Here is a 20593-nt window from a genome sequence, read left to right as displayed (position 1 = left end):
AACAAATCTGTTGTCGCTTTTACAATACTCTTGATTCTGTAAAGTAGAGCAGTGAACGCGCATTTATATGAACATGCTGCCAATTTGTTTTAATTTCACAGGAATTTTAAATTATTTCTTTATTGCTTTAATTCTGTTCAAAAACTATGTCAAACATATTTTGATCTGGGTGGTTCTAGAGCTCATCATGTTGAATTTAAATTTTTTTTCATATCAGCTTCCCGGTTTTTAGTTGTGTTTATAACATTATTTCTTAGTAAATAAGAAACTCTGATTTCATATTATTAAATATGCACGGAAAAGGCAGAGAAAGGCCGGGTATATACTATCTAATTCGACAGCGGCAAATTCTCATTGGCCACTGTTCACTACCATCCATTTCGCAAAAGCGACTAAACAAATTACTTCAAAACTACGAAGCACTTAGTTCTTCGCTTCAAACATTTGTTTACCAAATAACCCGCCTCTTCACCTTGAACCTCGTCGCCCTAGCGACAAGCAATTAAGATGAATATCTAAAATTAAAGTCACTAAGTGCCAAGACGCAGAGAGTAATGGCAGCAGGAGGAAAGCGTCCAAGACACAAAAGTCAACAAAGTAACACAATGTACAGTATGTGTGTATAGGTTATGCCAACAAAGTTGAGATCCAACATTGATAGTGTTGTGTGCGAAGCAAATTTATTTCCACAAAAGTGAACTTAATGTTAGAGCACATTAGCTGTCCAAGGTCCAAAGCTTGTGTAAGGCCGTTTGGCCACACTTGATGAGCTACCATCTCCCACTCATCCGCTCTCACATACCGCCTTTTTTAAGACGTTTCATTTCACTTGTGTCGCTTTTCTTTTTTGAATTACTTCTTAGTCTTCTTCGCATTTCCTGAGAAAGCTAATGCGTTTGTACGAGTATGTGCTTTGTTGTAATTTATGTTAAGCTGGAGATTTATTTTTGGTGTGATTACAAAATCGACATGCAAGCTGCTGAGTTAAGCAAAGTTCCAGCAATTTCCCAACACACCAAGTAGTTGATTTATTTTTTTTCCTTTTCTCCTTTCTTTTATAATGTGTCTCAGAGCGGTCGAACACTAAAATTAGAGATAGATAGATAGATCATTACTGATTTTCAACCTTCATTAATTGTGTTTTAGTTCTTAATTATTGCACTTAGTTAAAATAATTAATGTTAAATTTTTTAATCGAGTAAACCTATTTGGCAGATCTGGCAAACTCGCAATTTGTATTGCCCATTAAACTCCAATGTTCATCCACCATTTTGTTAAATGTCTGAGAATTTCCCACATTTACATCTGCCACTCGAGATGTCAGCACATTGCCTGCGCCAATGCATCAAGTTGATTGCCTCTATTATGATAATTCACACCATGTTTTATCTCATTTAACTAATTTCTTCTCCAAATGCCAGACTTTTGGTTCTCCGACATTAACAACAGTAATGCTGAATTTAATTTAATTTTTTTTTTTTTTAATAGTTTGCTCATTTAATGTTTTCTACTTTCCGCTGAAACAGCAGATAGAACTCGTTTAACGGTACCAGGAAGAAGAAAGGTTACTTTCAGTAAGAGATAGATAGAGAAGATTGGTTTTGCCATTAGATGTACTTAAATGTTTAGAAAGTTTAAGAGTGAGCATACAATCTGTTTACAACTTGTTTATAAAAAAATGTTTTTCGCATCGTCCCAATTTCCCTAACGACAAAATTTCCCACTACAATTTCCCTAACTTCCATAAAAATGATTTGCCATCGCTTTTCTGCTTATGCCATTAGTTTGTTGTTTATATAGTTGACGATTCCTTGTGGGATATTTAGAAATTCTATCCCCGATATGTTCATTTCACTTCAAATACCGTAATTTTATGTACAGTTGATTGAGTAATTTTATAGTGTTTGATAGGCAGTAATTTAATGTCAAAAATAAACTTTAAATAAGAGTCCCATCGGCGCCAGTCTCTATTTTTTCACTTTTAGTGACAATAAAGGTAGCAACAAACTTTAGAGTTCCTAATCGCTCATATGAGCTGCTGACATACATATATCATAAACAAAAACAACACCAACAACTTTTATTAACCCATCAAATTTCCAAATATCCTTCCTGCCACCACAACAGAGCTCTTTGTTGTACACCAAAGTGGCGAACAGGTGAGCAAATCGAAATTCTGCTGGAAGAAATATGTTGTTAGACAGTTTCCGTCTCATTAGCACCGTTATCGGGCTAACCTCATTGTCAAAGTAAAGCCAATCGTAGCGTATTTGGGGCGAACAAATTCAATTTTGATAATAATACGGATAACGGTGCATGTGACACACCGAGCAGCGCACTGAAATAAACATACTTAAAGCGAGGCAAGGGAGGAGGGAAAAAGTTTGAGGAAGTTTATAGCAACTGGCAAACACAACAAAGCAAATGTGGTAAAAGCAGTAATAAAAATAATCTACCAACAATAAGACCAAAATAACCATAAAGTGACGCTATACTAAGGCAATAACAACATTCACTCCACGGTAATTTGCGGTTGTCGCAAAATTGCAAAAAAAACTCTACAAATGAGCAACAAATCACTGGAGAAAGAATACCGCACTAAAAGCACAGAGAATGAGGCAAATAAGACACCACAGCCACAAAACTAAATCACAACAAATGTGCGTAAAGTCAAGACAGTCCGTGATAGCTTCCTTCAAACAGCTGCTTAGATCAGAGGAGCCCCAAGGGTACACGCCCATCGCATTGTGAGCTGCTGATCACATTTTGATGATTCCACCTTTTGTGCTGTTGTTATTCGTTCCTTCCTTCCTCAATCTTCCGCTTGCCTCAACCGCTTTTGTTGATGGTTTCCGCATTCAATTTCCAAAATCACGTATACGCCTTGGCGGCGGTGGGGCGGGTTTTGAAGTGAGACTTCCGGTTTGTTTCCCTTTGGCAAATGATAAATGCGAGCGGCACTCAAATCAAACACTTAACACAACCAAAACCGAGCAAACGCTTGTTCAAATAAGTGTTTGTGCGTGGAGTGTAACTTTTTAACCGTTACATTGAAGGCACTTTACTTTTTTCTTCTTTTCCAGGGTTTATTTTAGAATTTAATTCGGGTTTTCACTAACTATTCCCACTTTCTTGTTTTGCAGTTTGCACAGCTGGCCCGCATGAGAAACGCCTTCTACACGCCCAGTCCGGAGCGACCCGTCGTAAACGAATCCGATCCACTGCAGCTGAGCTTCGGGCTGACGCTAATGCAAATCATCGAGGTGGTGAGTTTTGTTTGTCTTTCGATCTTTTTCTTTTTTGAAATAAATAGGTGTTACCCCTATCACATGCCACACCATTAATCGAGGGATGTGCAAATTACATTTTAATACGCCCTGAGGTATGCAACACTGAGGGTATTAAATTAGCAAACAAATGCAATCACGCGAGTTTGACGCAAAAAAGGGATTATTTAGCCTTCAATTAGTCGATATAACGATATAACGGCGCAGATATAACGAATTTTGTTGTATGTAAGTCTAAAAACCGGGCGGAAAGGTATACATCGAACAGCAGTCGTAGGCTATATGGTGATTCCTTTGTGCACTAACTTATGGTTTGTACTGAAAAAAAGAATACCGTAAAGAAATACTTCCCACTGCTATAACCATACATTATTTGCAGTTAAGGGGTATATTCTCCCTGTTTCTACGAGTTTTAGTATCAAAACTTATATGCTAAACTTAAACAATTATATCCAACTATTAACAACAATTTTGATTATAAATATATACCGCAATCTATGCACTTCTAATTCAATTCTCTCATTTGACTTAATTCAGGTGCGAAACTTTTCGCTATAAATTCACAAATGTGAGTGTCATGAATAACTTTCCTTACGCATATTCTTATCATACTTTACGCTACACTTAACCGAAAATGATCACACTAACGTATTCACACACACATTGACGTAACAAGGCGTAAATGTAAGGTGGAGCCGAATGACTTTGGTAATTCCCTAGCAATGTACACACAGGCCGATCGTCAGACGGGCAAGCAGACCGACCGGCGTCTTAACTCAATGCGATGTGAAAAGCATGAAAGCAGACGTGTTACTTATGACGTGATTTATCTCTGTAATTTACTGTCGTCGCTGTAGTTGACAGCAAATCTCTCGTACACACAGAGCTTCTCAGTAAAGTGGTGCGTGTGCTGAGTGAGACCAATAATATCCGGGTGTACCCGCCATTCCGTGGGTGTAAATATCTGTTTAGCAAGTTTAAGCGCAGTGAACGTGTTTTATTCCTCAATCGCTACCTTACTTAGGCCTAACTCTCACGGCTCTGACCTTCCTGCTAGGTATACAAATAGCCTTCACAGGCTAACTAAAATAACACAAAGCTAAGTAATGTGAAGCCTTTGGAAATTTAAGCTAGAGGAATAGTAGAGGAAAACCGATATGGACAACACGACGCAACGAGGGAGTTAGCCATGTTTATGGTGTGTCTATTGGATCAGTCTACGTCAACTCGTGTTTATTTCATTAATTTCAGCAAAAAACAGTAGCGTGGCCTTGACTTTCCAACACACTATCATTCATTCAGCACACAATTCCTTCACACAGTACTACTAGCTTTGCTCACTAACAAAAATGCTAATTAAAAGCACACAAAAGCAAATTTTTCAGAATGAAATTGTTAAAAAAGGAAATTAAATAAAGTAGAAAAACACACTCTAGATAAATAAAACATAACAATATTAAACCAATGCGAGGCGTTTGTAAATATAAACTTTTATGAGCACTATAGAGGAAAATCTAAAATGAAATGCGCCTTTGGCTAATTTGCCTTAGCGGACCAATGCCAACTAAAGGTCGCGGAATAATCACAAACTAAAAAAACAAAGCTAAGCAAACATTCGTCAAGGTAGCAAGCAGTCGCAGCTGAATCTGTATGCTTTTATTAGGCAAACTAAGCGGATGCGACTATTGTTAAGCCACGTTGGCTGGATTTATCTTCCGTTCTGTCTTCTCATTCATTTGCACGCTTTTATCGATTTGTGACTTTTGTAGTTGTACCGTTTACACTGGTTTGTCATTTAATTATCACTTGCGTTTGAGTGGCTGGCCCGACGTCAGAAGAGCAGATAAATCAGTGAAATCGCAAGCCTGTACTCACACTTGCCGAGGCTCATAGAATTTACACTGATTACACTTCGTCATAAGCTCTGTTCCCGATGAGTAGGCTTATATTGTGGCTTTTCCTCCACACTCCCCTCATATGCGTTGCCTTGTTATTAATTATTTCGCAATGTCACCGCAAACTGCATGCTCTTACATTCTTAAGCAGAAACAATAAGCCTACGCCTAAACTTAGTCACATCGCTAGACATGTGTCTTTCCAACCACTTATTTGTTTCCTTAGCTAATTTCAAAATTAAAGTAATTCCCAACGCAATAATCATTACGTAACGCAGTTTTGTGTAAACTCTTCTTATCTCTTTTTATTTTCCATTGAATTTGAGCCGCTTTATCAAATTCCGCTCATCGGTATGTGACTATTGTTTAGCTAACAAACCAAATTTTAAGACTCTCCGTGGTTCCGTTCTTTGTTTTCCAATTATCTTTTAGAGTTGTTGTCAAAAAAAAGTAAAAAACGATTAGTTTCTTACCCCATTTTGCATCGACTTTTATTCTGTCAATTTTGATATTACATTTCACTACGGCATCTATTGTCTCTGCCCTCAAAATGATTATCCTGCATTACCATGAAGACTTTTCCTTTGTTAAATTCATTACTCTGATCCATTTCAACGGTTGAAATTTTAATGAACTCAGTCATCATAGGTTGTCCACGGTATTCCAGTTGTGCTCACCCTATTAATTTCACTAAAATTTCACTTCCATGAATATTTATGAGATCATCGGATGCTTAATAACATCTTGCTGTCGTTGTCAACGAAATTTCATAATCAAAATTTCGCAGGGATCAGCGCGATTAAAGTTTCACAATTTGAGACTTCATTGTTTTCTCATTTCATTATGCATTATTAATTCGTTGAGTTAAATTATTTATAGTTCAATATTTAGAGCAAGGAGGAAATGTTCGACGTTAAAATAATTACTCGTACACATTGTTTTTAAATGGAGACCTCCTCTGTAACTTTCCATACCTCTAACTCAAATCAATGTATTAATTTTCTACGTGTTCCGCTCACGTTTTTACGTATCTTCACGGGCGTCCAACATGACGTATGAGTAACATACCGAAGTATTCGTGTCCCTTGCAGTATGTTTTGATATTACCAAGAGCCAAAACGCTTTATTCATTTATTTATGTGAATTCCGATTCCGACCCTTAGTGAGAAAGCCTCTAAATGTAATAATTTGTAAAGCTAATTTCTAAAGTTGCAAGCGGCTAATTAAATTCGCATATACAACCTTCATATTTTATTATTAATAACTGTGCTTTATAGTTGTAACGCAAAATAATATGAACGTGTGATGCATAAACAAAATTGTTGATTAACGCATACACATAAAAATATAATACACATTGATGTCCCTTTAAATACACTCCAGTTGTAATAGTACGCTTACTTTTCTCCTTCGCTGCACTCCTATCTGTACTGACAACAAACTTAAAATGGTTATATCAAACATATGTGTATAAGTATATCTTGTCAAGCGAGAACGTCACGTCACGCTTTCTTTGGATTATGTGTATTTCCAAGGCTAATGTGCAGGACTGAGAAGATATCCAAGAATTGAAAAGGTTGTCACGCATATCTATTTGTCTCATTTATAATCGTGGCAAGGCCTTTTTCTAACTCATAAAAAATAACTGACGATTTAAAATGTGCATGTGGTTTGGATCTTTAGGCAGTCCCCTTCACTGTAACTGCATATAACAGCACGCATTAAAAGCAGTTCGTTATGTTTATTAAAAGCATTTTCTCGTAAGAGGCTAATTTTCATATATTTAATAGACACCTGAAATATGCAAATGAGGAAGATAATAAATATAATCGTGAAAATATAAGTAATACACGCGTAAAGATGCGTCTGAGACAGGCGGCTGAAGCACGTGAATATCAGATTTAATGAAAAGTTTAAGTAAAAGCTGAAAGCATGTAGAAAGAGAATTTAAGAAAATTTCTAAAAACGAAATGAATGAAAATATTACAAAGTCACTAATTTTCCTTTCATACAGTGTTCTTCTCTTCTGAGAAGCAGCACGTGACATGAATATAAATGACGCTACACGCACTTAGTGACAACCAAAGCGACGAGTTCACTCAATGAATGAAAGAGAGAGAAGAATGAAAAGCTTATGCGTGCAACACAATGAAGCAAAGCTGGACTGCTGATTTGCTGAAGACTAATTTGTTGCGGGTTATGCCAACGAAGGTCATATGTGCTGCAAGGTTTCGGAATATATACATAATAAAACACGTCTAGGGAGGGGTGAGGACAAGTGGGAAGAGAAAACATGGCAATATGATTGGCAATATCTACGATGTCAATATGATATATGATCCTATATATCTATATATACATAAGAATTTTTATAAACTCTTACCCGGGAGATGTTTTAAGGCACAGTTCCACAAATAATACAGCCAAAGTGGATTTCTTAATGGTTCATATCATATCGGAATATTACCTATAATGACCTTCAAGTATAAATGTGGTCTTACAAAATGGAGACAATAGAACCAGAAAAGCAACATAATAACTGTAAGGCAACAATGTGACATAAACGTTGTGATTTTGACACATAATGTGTCAACAGCTGTCAACGGTAACAAATTCGTTTGGTTGTTACGTGCTTACATAAACACACATAACACTAATAAACCACAGCAGATACACACACACCGTAGTATGACTAAGAAATCGTTTTTCTGTATTTACTTGTGAATTTATTTTCTTTGTGGATTTGTTTATGTGTGTTTTTGTGTGCTGATTTGATGGTTCACTGAATTATTATAAATTAAGTTGTATGGCCTATCTACATATATGGAAGGAAATAGGCAAGAGAAAAAATGTTCCAACTGCGCATTGCATTACTCTTAGTGGTCATGGTTTGAATAGCTTCAAAATGCACAAAATTGCACATGAATACGCATACGCAACAATACCCACACACATACACATTTATTCATATATAACTCTGCGCTTTCTCTTGTATTTTTCCATTAAAAATGTATTTAAATTTTCCTGAAAATGTGTCGGTATTCATTTTGGAAATTATAATAGTGCTTTTTTCTCCTGGTTATTTTGCGAATTTTAAATACCTGTGTAGCACAGTTTCAGGCGCAAAAGCATAAAGAATAAAAAAACGCATTTTTCCTCTCCAAATGCTTTCGTTTCATTGTACTATCTGCAAACTGACCAGTCAAGTGGGAATAATAGTCGCCAACCCACGCTCCCTCTTTTCTCACCTCACAATTTCTGCATCAGCAAGCCATTTATTTTTGCATACTTTTACATTTTTGTGTTTTAAAAGCTCCCCTTTTGCTTGGCATTGTTTAGTAAGCACAATGCTTGAGCCAAATTCACACTTTGGATTTTTCTTGCTGCCATTTTGGAAACTTCCACATTAAAACTGTATGTCCGTTTTTATTCATTAATTCATTCATTCATTCATTATTAGTTTTAATTAAATTAGTATTTGTTTTCAGTTATCTTTTGATATTTTATAGAGCACTAATTTTAATTTATATAAAAGACATATCTATTTAGTTCATTGAAATTTGCATACGTCATTGAGCAACATTTCAGTTACGCACACTGCACCGCTTTAAATGTTAAATGTGATAAATGAAAGCAACTTCATCCAACCAATGCAACTATAAAGAAAATATGGACTCCATTTTGAGCGAGTTTCAACGAGTGGCCGCAAACAATTTAGCGGCTCAGTCGCATTGCAACCGCTTTGTTGCTTTTGATGGCGTTAGCTCTGCAGTGCTAACGATAACAGGTTCCAAAGTGACGCCAACGCCAATGGCAATTGCAATACAAACAGCTATGAATACTGTAAAATCACAACAAAGTAACTGTAAACCATAACCACAGTGAAGCAGCACACGGCTCTACAACCCCGGCGGTGTTCCACCTACCCGCACTTCCGCTACCACAACGGCAAGTGTAACGGAAATGGCCCAACACGTGTAATGGCAAAGCCAATCTATTATATATAGGAGACTGGGCACACACGCACAAACGCAATCAAAGAGCCATACTAGTGCTAGCTTTCCTATAGAAATCTGGTAACGTATTTGCGTGCGTGTGTGTTAACCCTTGTGAAAATATTTGCATACTTTTCATCGCTTGGGACACTAGCATTTTGTGTAAAGCAATTTCAACTTTTGCCCAAAATTCTGTGGACATACCCACAAGAAATACCTGCAAGAATTCTCCCCTTGCATGAGAGTTCCACTCTCTATGATTTTTGGCATATTTGAATCTTGTTCATCTCGTTTATGAAGGCTACTAACATGCTTGCATGACAAGCACTCAGCAACTAATGTGAGAATGTATCTCCACAACACAAACACATGTAATTGTATTTTTGTGTTTTATATGTGGGCGGACTAGCTACGTAGCATATAAAATAAAAAAAAATATATAAATATATATAAATGAATATGTTACATGATGAAAACACCTCTAGGAATTTCTTTTTAGAATTTTTTGTTATCTATACTACTATTATAAAGAGTAAAGATCTGTATGTATGTTTGTATTGAATAAGCACAAAAACTACTGTGCCGATTTAAAAAATTCTTTCACCATTCGAAAGCTGCATTCACCTCAAGTAACATAGGCTATATTTATTGCTAGAATCTAAGCTTTCTGGAAATAGTTCCCAGGTGAAGGTAACAAAAAGACTCCGGAGAATTTTAATCTGAATCTGAAAATCGTCAAAATATTAGAAATATGCAAGCTCACTTCATAATCCGAGAGAAAGACATCGGACACCAAAGACCACACTCCAAAATGTAAACAAAAATATCACGTGACCTTGAATTAACATCACGTGATCTGGACGGGGTCATGTGACCTTGAATTGACATCACGTGATCAGGGAGGGGTCAATGAACTCACTCAATAATGTAAACAAAAATATCACGTGATCTTGTAATGATATCACGTGATCAGTCAATGACCTGTAAACAAAAATATCACGTGATCTTGTAACTACATCACGTGATCAGGGTGGAGTCATTGACCTCACTCAAAAATATCACGTGATCTAGAATTAACATCACGTGATCTGGGCGGGGTCAATGACCTGTAAATAAAAATATCACGTGATCTTTTAACTACATCACGTGATCAGGGTGGGGTCATTGACCTCATGGGGTAACCGGATATGATGTTGATGTTGGGATAACCGATGGAACCAGATATGATGTGCCGGAACTGGAAATATTTTACCGGAAACGGATGTTCGATATAGAGCGAACTTGGACAGGAAACGTCCCTTCTTCAAAAAGTGCTTAGTGACGGAAGCAGCGTCAGCTTTTGGGCTTAACAAATGTTTCCTGTTCATAGAAGACTTCGGTTTGTATCATATCCGCTTCCATGACTCCATAAAAAATATAATTTAATGCTCGAATTTTCTTTTTTTTATTTGTTTAAATGAACCCATGCAAGAAACGGGAAGTACATACATATGTATGTATGGGAGAGTGTGTATAAGTGTGTAAAAACTTATAACTTTTGAAATGTTTGTTTAAAGTCGTGCGAATCCGGAGCGGTCGGCTAGTATGAATTATGTAATAGGAATACTTGAATTCTAGTTTAAGCACTTATTTGAATGGAACAAAACTCAATATACATAGTTTTAAACAATAGAACAAACAGCGGGCGGCAAGCAAGTGTAAAATCCCAACAACAAATGTCAAATTAGTGAAACACAAAAAGCAATTTTGCGAATATAGTTTTGATAAATGGCTCAGGTCGTAGCTGAAACCAGGCGAATTCCCCAAAGCCTGCGCAGCTTTTTTGTTTTGCTAAAACACTGTCAATACGAAAGCAAGCGAGCGTATTGTTGTTATTGGCATTTATTTATTTAAGAGCACAGCAGCAAGCGCCCATTTTAGAAATCTGCTGCAGAGTGCTGCTAACAATTTTTATGACCGCAGTTATTCTCGGAAGCTTAACAACTGATGTAACAACAACAGCGGGTGCCGCAGTGGAGACCAAATCAAAAAGCGTTAACGAATTTGGATTTTCCAGTTATTTGCGAAAATCATTGCGGCAACCCTAATTAGCCAACCAATGGCCGGGAGCTGTTATAATGAGACTGCGAATACGACTACCAAATATACAGCCGCAACAAACATTGTCGACCTTATGTGTTTTATGAAGCGTGTAAAAAACGTTTTCAATTGTCTGACTAATTGCGTTGCCGTTTTGCGGTCAAACTTGTTTAGGGTATTTGCCACAACTAGAAAAACTTAATTTTTCGGTATTTACCGTTTTTCATGAGCACGAGTTTTCAATTTGACAGCTGTCAAATGAAAATTCACTCAAATCGCCGCCACAAATAATTGTAATTACTCTTCGAATAAAATTTTACATCCTAAATTGCTTATAATCCTCTGATTTTTTCATTGTTCGTTGAATAATTTAATTGGTTTTCAAGAACAAATTCATAGAAGGGGAAAAACTGAAAAACAGAAATGCGATTAATTTTAAATTTATGTAAATAAGTATGTGAGTAATTCTCTGGCAAAAAGTCAATTGACAATTTTTCTAAATTTCAAATTGTATGAAGCAGAATGTTCTACCGATTAACTATATTACAATATGTGTGCACTAATTACAATACAAATATTTCAGTTATTCTAGCAATTCTGAATCATAATTAAATGATTTCATTACTCAAGTAATAACTAATTAATTATGGAAAACGCGTCCATTTGCCTTTAATGGTAGATCATATTAATTAATGAGCCAAAACATGTGTGAAGACACAAAACATATACATAACTCTATAGGTGTGATATGTACAAATCTATATTTGTACTTAGCCAAGAAGTGACCACACCTTTGGTATTAAACACATTTAATGCTTAGCACACTGCAACACCTGAACAACTCATTACTAAGTCCCAATTATGGGAAAGATTACCTCAAGTGGCTTTATCTGATTAGTGCACAGTTAGAGCAATTGATGTGAGGACAAACTCTCTGATTATGGTTGAATGCGGTAAGATATACATTAATATATACTCTCTACATAGGAGGATATACATATGTAGATATAATGTGAAATCTTCAAAAAGTCGTTCTTTACTTACTTAAGGAATCACTTGATAATACCAAATGCTGAACCTAGATTAACTCACCCCAAATGCAGCCTACATTATATAAAATATGAAGAAGAAACTGAGGTTTCATGCTTTAGTATTTACTCAGCTGCTCTCAGAACGTGACTTTTGTGACCTTATTTCGGTAGTAAAGAGTTATTAATGAATAGATGATATAAAATTGCAAACACATTCCCAATGTTAGGTTGGTCTGCTAGGCCTACAGGCCACGCATAGACCAGTTATGGTCCTTTCCTTTCCCAGTGTTAGCTTTAAGTAATAAATATTTGCTTCTCTATAAGGAAGAACTTTGAAAAATGAAAATTAATACCCACGGCTACAGTCAAATTTCATCTTGGAACTGGTACTAGCAAAGGAAGCGCAAGATAAAGAAAATTCATACAAAATAGTTGCAATGTGATAGTCACTTCCAAACCAGTTGTATTTGAAGAGGAATGTAAGGAAATATTAAATCGTGGGAGGATGAGGTGGTCTGACAGCCACAGGGAATTTAAAAGAAAGAGAGGAGAAGAAGACGAAGATTTTGCATGTTTGTGTCCAGCTCATCAGCTCTCTACACACCTGCTAAGCCTCATAGATGTTGGCTCTAACAGAGAATGACAAGTCAAATCCAAAGCAATGAAGTGGAAGTGTTAGCGTCGATGTGCCTAAAAGCATAGCGCACTCCTAGAAAACAAAAAGAGAAAAATTAAATCTAGAAATTTGCAATTCACTAAGAGCCTTTTAGCGAAATTTGATATGAAAGTGGATTTAATGCAGTTAGAAAGGCGCTTAGCAACGAAATTTCTTTCTTTCTAAATCACTGTCCTCCTTCCGGCAAACAACATCATTCCATTTATTTAATTTGAAAGCGAAACTCAAGAAAACATTCATGCCACTGCGTATGAGTGACTTTAATTGGTTGTCACTTGCATACGAATGTAATTGTGAATAATTGATGTAATGGTGTTTATGCTATTAACGCTAAGCTCTTGGCAGTTACATGTTGTTTAACATATTATCATGTTATATCCACAACAACAATCACCATAATGACTATTACTCACATATGCCTTTTCTTTTCACATTTACACAAAAAAACCGATCGCTCATTATGGAATAATGAGAAGTAAACTGTACCGAAGTAATTCATTCTTGAAGTCGCATCCTTCCTTCCTTCGTCTTCAGAAAAATACAAATTGGTTCACTCCTTTGTGACATTTTAGAAATATACTCTTCCTTGCAGCCCATCTCCGGTATGCCAGTTCTATTTGTTATAGTTTCTGAATCACGACCCACCTTTGCCACAACATAGGATGGAGTGCTTTCCATTAACACTGCCTTCTTGTAATTTATCTCTTTGGTCTATTGTTCCCAGCCGCTTAATATTTGTTCAGCCATGTTTGCCACACTATTCGCTTGTTTTGCCAAATTGCTTTTTGCGGAAATTGGAAAACTCTTTTTTGTTGTTCTCGATAATATTTGTCATACTTTGCCCATTGATATGGAAATCTTTGTATGTGTGTGTTGAAGTTTTAAAATAGTTGTCTTGCTTGTATTTAAGTTTAACATCAGTACAGATTTGCTATCCATTCCACTCTAAGGACCGAGAATTTCATTAGCAAATGTATTGGTAGGAAATAAGTTCTTATTTGTTACTCGCTTAAAGCCTTTCCTCTTCACTCGGCGTCAATTATATTCCATTAGTGTCTTCGTCATACCGACCGACAAAGAAGGCTAGAAGAATAAGGCTAGAAGTACATAATCTGAGTGTTCCTGAAAGCACCGTTTCCACCTTTTCGCTATTTCCCTCAAGGTCGCACAAAGCGCTAAATTGAATCGGTATAAAAACTAGATAATGAGCGTGGTACCAATATTACCTTAACACATTTACAATACATTTTCAAAATGGGCGAAATCGACGACTACTTTTCAATTTTACACTACTTAAATTCATTCACTTTACAAATGATATACTAAAGGGTAGCACCGCTCATCCGAAAATAGTTGAAACCAGTAACTTTTTGAAAACCCATCTTAGATAACATGTAATAGTTCTCACAGACGATTTGAATTTCTACTTTCAAGTAACTATGTAATAAAAAATGCCACAATTTATTTTTTTATTGTAATCGTTTGTAATTTCAAAGAGTATAAAATTACCAATGAAAAATCAATAGGCAGAATATCGAGCAAGTGTGACAAAAGTAAGTAGAACCCAATCAGTAACCACTAGTGGACAAACAAATGACTTTAACACGCCGCAAACAATTTCATCGATGTAATTTGGTGGAATTATTTTAATGGATTTTTAATTCTCTCGCTAGAGAGTCATCAATTTACTCATTTGCCTTTTTTTTCTCCCTCTCCCTTTCTCTTGCCTCTTTTTCCAGGCGCAGTGATTGTTATTTTAATTGCCATTTTTAATGTGCCATCATTATGAGCAGCTAATCGGTTTTTGTCATTTTTGGTTGTATACTATTTTGGTGTCAAATTCAGGAGAAAAGTGTAACATGGAAATTGGACAAAAGAATTTATTTAAATTCCCGACTACCCAAATATCCGACAACTTTAACAAAAATGTCAAGCAAAAGCAAAAGAAGTGAAGTTGCGAAGCCAACACCACGGAATATCGATTTAATCTTAACATAATTTCCTGACTGATTCATATGAGTTCTGCAACTGTTTGGATGGCACTGTCTGCTTTGAAGTTGGTGTTGCTGTGGCGCTTTGAAAGCTGTCGGTTGCGTTGCGGTTTCTAAGTCATGCCTTAAGTACAACTTCACTTTACTAACTCGAGATTTACGACGCCACTAAAAACGTTCACAGCGGCACGCGGCGGCGCTGTGGCGGTTGGAAGATTTACGAATTTTGTTTTTTCGCGAACTATGGCGAATATGTGTTGAGCCAATTGCATCTACACGGCTTACAGCGGTGGAAAGGAGTGATGATAGAATTTGTTGTGATTGTTAGTTGTTAGCTGCGAGTTCGTTAATTTGCGAGCGAAATTTTAGCAAGCTCTACTTCAGTAGAAAATATGCACACAATCCGGCGTTGAGAGTAAAGTCAGTACTTGTGTGCAGCCACCAATTCTGCACTCTGGACTCTGGTATAAATTTGACATAAACAATTGAGTGAATTGAGTGTAATATTTTGGTCCAACCGCAAGCCCCTGCTGAGAAAGAGACCAAGCTTTCATTGGCTTTCGTCTACTGTTCTTTGTGATGTGTGTTTATTGTAAGAGATTTTCTATTTACTTTTAACTTTTGAATCCAAAGGAGACCGAATCAACTGACAAACGCAATTTTAAATATAAGTCTGTATAGCAATCAAGATTTTACTGGACTAGAAAAATAGCGTCAACTAAACTATAAAGAATAGTTTTTAATACTGTACCACTAAATGTTTTCGTAAGTAATAAACACGTGACTAATATATCTTATCGCTTTCTAGAGCCATGAAGGATGGTCTCTTTGAGGCTAAGAAATTATGTGACCCGCTATTACTCACTGAATAAGTCACAGGGCCAATGAATAGAGTCAGGATTAAATGCAAAAAATATGAATTCACATATTTTTGGGTGTTCGACTTCATCAGACTACCGCTGAGATAAGGCGAGCAACAGCTGAGGCAGGGACTATGAGGTGTGCACCTGGAAAGACAAGTAAGTTCAAGCGGGTGTCTTTGCAGAGTTTCTACTGCTACTGATATTTCACTTTTATATTTCAGGAATTTACAGTTACCGATTGCACTTTCATAAAGGCTTAGGACACACTGGTCACTGGTTGTTGGCTATAAGACTTAAGATGGCACTGAAAAAAATGCAGTTTAATGTATTAATTATAATATGTACATATGTGTGTATGTATCTTAAAAAAAGGCAAATACAAAAGAGCGATCCGTAAAAATTTATTTCATTTCATAAGATTTTAAAGCAGAACCTGAGGTGAGATCTCATTGCGTTAAAGTTGGGTGGGAAAAGATAGTCCCAACCAACATTCAACGACTTTTGATTTACGGCAACTACACAGTGTGAGGAGAAGTAACTGCTAACTGGCTGAACCTGCATTAATCACCGAAACTCATATACATTGCATTCCGACCCATTCACTTTGGAAACAAACATTTTGAGTTTTGGTTATTTATATAAATACTCGAGGAGAAAATATCTTCCATCCTTGGCTTTGTCCTGAATGCAATTTATTCTTTTGATGGCGAATTCCGTTACATTTGAATACAACAAACTGACAAATAATTGAAATTATACACAAAATGGAATGCGCTCGCCTTGCATTTCTCCTCGCTCCGCTGACTGAGCGCAATGGTAGCATGTCCTGGTCATTGCTCAGCCATGCAGCACCCGAGCTGAATATATTTCTAGAAACGCTGCAATTTCGGGTGGACACTTGCGACCTCAACATTCTGTCTCTGCAGTCAAAGCTTTCGTTTTTAAATGTGCTTTAGTAGTATCCACAAGCACATATGTATGTAGACTCGTATAAGATAAATTCTTTATTTGATATTTTCTAAAATATGTGACTCTCTGTGTAACCTTGATCCGCTTGTGGAATGACTTTTGCTTTGTAATATAATCGCTTTCATTTGCTCTTGAGCTCTTCTAGATTGCTTGCTTGGCACTAAAAATTGTATTGAATAGCTTTGCCGAAACCCATGCAAAGTGCAATGCAGAAGTTGGCATGTCACTGCAGACCTGGGGCTATCTATCCATGTATCCATGGGGGTTTTCCTCTATCTGTAATAGAAGTATATTTTAATTCACGTATGACCCCGAAAATAGCACATGGACTTTTTTTAAACTGGTTGTCGTCATTTTACCTTTCCTAAGTCAAAGGATAAAAATAAATTAATTAAATCATTAAGGGATGGTACCAAGGCTTACAGTTGAAAGTTGGATTTGCTTTCTAAGTCAGTTCCTGTCACAAATGAGTTTCCAAACAACTACTTAACGTGACTTATTGAGTCTGTATTTTTCTTCCATCGCACCGGCTCACGATTTTTGGCCCGTAATACCATATACATCATCCCACAAACAAACGCGCATTGGAGGCTCTGATGAAGTGTAACAATGCATCAGACTCTACAAAGCAAATAATTCTCGCGACGCATTTCGAACAATTCGCGAAATATTGACAAATTCTCCAGTCGAGGAGCTTCAGCAAATACCCATTTATGCAAAAGCTTTGATAAGCGCACTCAGACCGCATTATGAATAACTGACTTAGTGACGGTTTCTATACCACCTATTGTGCAATGAGCACTCAAAGAGGGAGTGAAGGGAAGGAGATAAGGACTAGTCATAATAAAATGAATAAATGTCAAAGAGAGACCATGGAAAAGCAATCTTTTCTAAGAGCCCACGGTGAAAGCAATTGAACTGAATACATAAATTAAGTCAAATGAAGAGCAGACAATTTAAAACTCTTATACTCGGTCATATTTAATAACTTTTTTGTGAAACGATTATTTAATATTTCTCTGTAGCAAGTACTACATAGTATCTATCATTATTTTTAAATTTATTGAGAGAAAAATTTTAAATTTGATTTTAAATCTTCTGAGAAAATAAATTTCCTCTCTACTTACTTTATTGCACGGTATGACACTAAAACAGAATATTTTGATTTTTAATGCAAATACATAGAATTCCGAAAAAAGTAAAAAAGTGAAAAAAATGGTGGAAGAGGCCAAAAGCAGAGCTAACAACATATGTTCTCATGTGCGAATGTGGCGGTGATTTCGGACGTTCTCATACTTTTCATCGGTTAATTCATCCACTGATTTCTGCACTGACTGCCTACACATTGAAATAAGATATACTGTGTTGATATGAAAAGAGGTTGCTAATGTGGCCGAGTACTTTCATAATTTATGCGGTGGATCTTTTCTATCACCAACTAACCATTTGGGCGTTCCTTCACCGTTTTCCTTTTCCTTTGGCAGCCTGAAATCGCTCGACTTTCATAGGATGTCTCTGTGATTCAGCAACCAGCTGAGATCTGCCACCTCAGCTCTTCCCCCTTGTGGCTGTTTAAAGGAGTGATGTGTTGCTGTCATTCATGCCATCATAATCAACAGTGTAAACACCGTTACGAGCCCAAGGCTGTTTGGTGTTGCATCATCTCTGAATAATTCAGGGCCCGCAGTTGGCAAGAAGCATATGTGCAATGAGAAACAGCTGACGACCATGAATGCATGTGCAATGATACGGTTGTTGGTTCTTTTTCCTCTTTCTGAGGCACTCCTTTATGCTAAGCAAGCAATGCGGGTTTTTGATTTCCTCTTCTACATTAATACAGACAGCTTTTAAGCCGTGGCATAATGAGTGTTGATGTCTCTTGTTTCTCCGAAATTTGCCCAATTTGTGTGAGTTGAATTGAAAAGAGTTTTTGTCTGCGCATTTTCTTTGTAAAATTTTGGAGATATATTTTTAGATTTATTTATATTACTTTAAGAGTACATGAGGGTGAGAGAATTGTTTTACGGCCAACACATAATGCACTTTTGATTTATTGCTTTAAACCGGATATAGCACAGTTGATATGATGTTGAAGCACTTCACAACCAATGCCAATCTCACATCACTGATTAATCAAAAACGTTTCTATGCTGAGATAACTGCTTATCTGCTGCCGATAAACCCAATAAATCCTATAATAATTGCTTCTTGTATTGATGCCTTGATGTTGAGGTCGAAACTAGGCCAATCAGTCGAAAGTGTACTATTTGAATAAGGGTAATAAGTATGAGTTTTGTTGGTATCTATCCTTCGCAACTGAGTACACTATTACCAAAGTGTAACTGATCAAATTCTCAATCATGATCCGTACAAATACACTGTGTACACCACTGCGTATACGCAACTTAATGCGTTTGCAAACAATTTTACATTTTGATTTTCATTTAAGGTGCAAACTCATTTATTTTCAATTTGTCACTTGTTTTCATGGGGATAAGCTACAGCTTTATGGTTGCATAAATCAAAGATTACTTTTAATTAAATTGCATTCTGGCAGACGCCAGAAGTGTACAGAGGAGAGTAGGGACATATGCACAAACAGGACACTGCACTACCGTGTATCTCGCAACAACAATATCAGCAACAGCAGACCACGTTCGAAAGCAGTAAATTACTTTATTATCCACAGTAATTTTATGTAAATTATGAAGCACTTTCCACAACGCTTGTAAATTAACGCATTCTACTGACGAGCAGGCAAACCGGCAGTGCAAGGCTGTGCATATACGTTTTTCCTAGCGAGAAGAAGAAACAAGCTAGAGAACAGAGGGGAGCTACCTGAATCACCTTAGACGTATGTATGCGGCATTCCACTTTGCTGTATGGTATGGTAATAAATAAAAGGAAAACTATGGGAAAATGTGGTTTTGTACTTCGGTTTTTCTGGTAACACATAATTCAAAAATTGAAATGTGCACTCTGATCTGGCACTGCACGGGAGAGTTATCCCTTCGGTTATGACAGTGTTTTTTTAATTATCAGTAAACTTTATGATCAGTTATCTTTTTCTATGGATTAAATATCATTTCATAAAGCTTCGATGTTATAGCCAGAAGTGTATATTCCCTGACTTATTATGTCTTCAAGACGCGTTTAAGGTTTAATGACCCTGTAAGTTTATTGCTTTTATACGCTATTTTACGGTGCAAAGCTCCTCAATTTATCTTGGCCTGTGAAAATATGCGTTAAAGTTTAAATGTTTGTCCTTTACTCAAGTGTATGAAATGAAATATCTTTAATTTTATAACTGAATTGACATTTACATTAAATAAGCTTTGCCTAAAAATTCAGTCGCACAAACATTGATGCATTGCACAACTCCTTTTCAAATTGGCTTTTCATTGATTTATCTACTGTCTACTGTAGAAGAGATCGAATACTATGAACTTAGAAATAACTTAAAAATTCGTTGTAACTTTCTGCCGTCAAACGTTCATCGAACCTTTCACGTTTACTATTTTCATATCAGCCTGCATTTAGGGAGGCGATGTCAATTATTGCAAACTGAGGAGAGCAGAAGAAGGGCGGCAACAAACCAAAGCGAAACTTTGAGTGGTCATATTCACTTGAATGACATGGAAGGGCAAATTTAAAAAAAAACAGGTGTAGTTAATGGAGTAATACTCAAAGTTGTTAACATTAAACTTGGCAAAAGTTCGTCGCCGGTGCAAATAACGAAGTGACAAAAGCATGTCGGAACTACTTCAAGTCCAATGGCTGCATCGGAGACGTGACCTTTAATGGCTT

At 36.5% G+C, this 20593-nt stretch overlaps 1 long non-coding RNA gene across 1 annotated transcript in view; it reads left to right on the top strand.

Moving 5' to 3' along the window:
• LOC128922039 (uncharacterized) overlaps nt 1–16176 on the top strand; it is a 275031-nt gene extending 258855 nt beyond the window's left edge. The window contains exons 4-5 of the long non-coding RNA XR_008471313.1: nt 15763–15973; nt 16039–16176. This is a non-coding gene — a long non-coding RNA (uncharacterized LOC128922039). The remainder of the gene's footprint in view (nt 1–15762; nt 15974–16038) is intronic.
• Nucleotides 16177–20593: the final 4417 nt, after the last annotated feature.

This window comes from Zeugodacus cucurbitae, chromosome 5, assembly GCF_028554725.1.
Source record: "Zeugodacus cucurbitae isolate PBARC_wt_2022May chromosome 5, idZeuCucr1.2, whole genome shotgun sequence".
Taxonomy (NCBI): Eukaryota; Metazoa; Arthropoda; class Insecta; order Diptera; family Tephritidae; genus Zeugodacus; species Zeugodacus cucurbitae.
Note: the sequence above shows the minus strand (reverse complement) of the source record. Positions and strands in the feature narration are given on the sequence as shown.